Consider the following 2,126-nt stretch of genomic DNA (forward strand, 5'->3'; position numbering starts at 1 on the left):
TCGTGGAGTATGCTTTAGCAAAAGTGTATGCCTTCACCCCAAATGTGATCCAGGAATGGCAATTCTGTGAAGTGGCAGGAGAAGAAGTGTGATTCCAGGAATAAAACATTGATCAAGTGAGTGGTGTCATAATTTATATAATGACATGAGAATTGTGAACTTCATGGTAGGTCTTCTTTTCTGGTGCAAAGATTTCATTCTGTAGATTACCCTTTAAGCTGAAAATAATCACTCAAAGGGGATGCCCTACATGCCTGTTTGTACTTATTTTTCTGAAAACATAATGATGTTTGACTATGACTTTAAAATAAGACTGGTACATTCCCTCAGGACTGTATTATGGAGCATAACCCAAAGGACTTGTTTTGACTCTGTAAAGATGGAGATACCCACAGAGTCCTGCCTATACAGCCAGCCATCCACCTTTTGCCATACTATTATTACCGCATACTCAGAATTTTCTCTAGATTTTTGCCTCCAATGATAAGAATAAAGGTTGTGACAGAGTAATATGAATAATTTTGTTTGAAGCTGACTCTGGGATAGATGCCTCTTCACAACTCCAAGTCAAGGTATTTGGTGTTCACATGGTCATAAAGACTTATGCCTGTTCATGCCTCTGATAGACAAAAAAAACTTCATCTCAAATGCCAAGGAAACATTCATTGAGGAATTCAATAAGCAATGAAGGTCAGATCTAGAGGAAAAACGAACACTGGGAGGATGGGTCCCCAGAGAGGCAATGTTGCACAACATTCTGAATGCACTATATGACACCGAATTGTACACTTTAAAATAGGAGCTGCTTTTAACATATTTGCTTTGCATCAACCACCTTAATAAAATCATACTCAGTTAAAATAGATTTTCAGTTGCCAATCTGTTATCTACATCAATCTCCCATCTACAATAAATAAGTTGCCCTTTTAATATTTAGACCTTTAATTTAATTTTCTCCTGTATTGCACTGGTTGAGCTTCCAGGATGCTGATAAATAGCATTAATGGTGGTAGGCTTACTTTTCTTCTTTAATACTTAAAGAGGATTTTTTCTATCATTCCTGCAACAGGGCCTCATCAGGCAAGTTTTTTTATTTATTGAATTCCTTCCTCAGTTATTTATTTCCTCCAACTTGAATTAACTTTAAATGCTTATATTTTTCCAGAAATTGTTATTACTCTGACTTTTTAAACCATTTTTACCTTTCCTTTTGTAAATTTCTAATATCTTATGTCTTTTCCTCAATAATGTATTCATCTTTCTATGACTTATAATTAAGACTTTATAAAGACACTAACTTTTATAAGTCAAATAGATTATATTTTCCATTCTAATTCTTTGCATGTCTTATTTTCTTATTCAGAATTTTAAAATTTCTGATGCATACTTGTATACCTAACCCCTAAATGTACTCCACAATTTTAAAATAAAAAATATGTTTAAAAAAATTTATGGTCTAGTTATCTTTTTTCTCATTTCTGCTAATCTTTATTCAGAAAGAACTTCTATCTTCTAAGATTCTATATGCTTATGTATAAACAGATTGATGTTGTCATCCCACAATGTATGCATATATCAAAAATCATGTTTTATACCATAAATATATATAATTTTTACTTGTCAATTAGATATAAATGTAAAATCTATATCATATGTTTTCTTCTTATAGCTCATGGTATTTTATTCCAAATGTATTTATTTTTATTTTTTATTTTTAAATTTTTTTATTTATTTTTTATTTTATTTTATTTTTTGAGTTGGAATCTCACTCCGTCACCCAGATTGGAGTGCAGTGGTTGCTACCAGTCACTGCAGCCTTTATGTTTTATTTTAAAGATGAGGGGTACAAGTCATAATTAGGTATACAAATGAACATCGTACAGGTAAAGTTTGAGCCTCCCTTTGGTCCCCACTTCACGTCATTTGAGATCAGATATCCTTGATGTTGTGTCCCCACTACCCTCCCCCCATCCCCGGAAGTATCCTGTTACTGCCAATCTCTTTCTTATAGTATAATGGTAAATGTTCAGGGTCTGCTTATGAGTGAGAACATATGGTGTTTTGTTTTTTGTTTTTCTGATAGATCACTGCACATTAGAGACTCTAAATCCATTCAAGTTGCTACA

This window comes from Carlito syrichta, unplaced genomic scaffold (assembly GCF_000164805.1).
Source record: "Carlito syrichta isolate Samal-C Ts95f unplaced genomic scaffold, Tarsius_syrichta-2.0.1 Scaffold288708, whole genome shotgun sequence".
In the NCBI taxonomy this organism is placed as follows: Eukaryota; Metazoa; Chordata; class Mammalia; order Primates; family Tarsiidae; genus Carlito; species Carlito syrichta.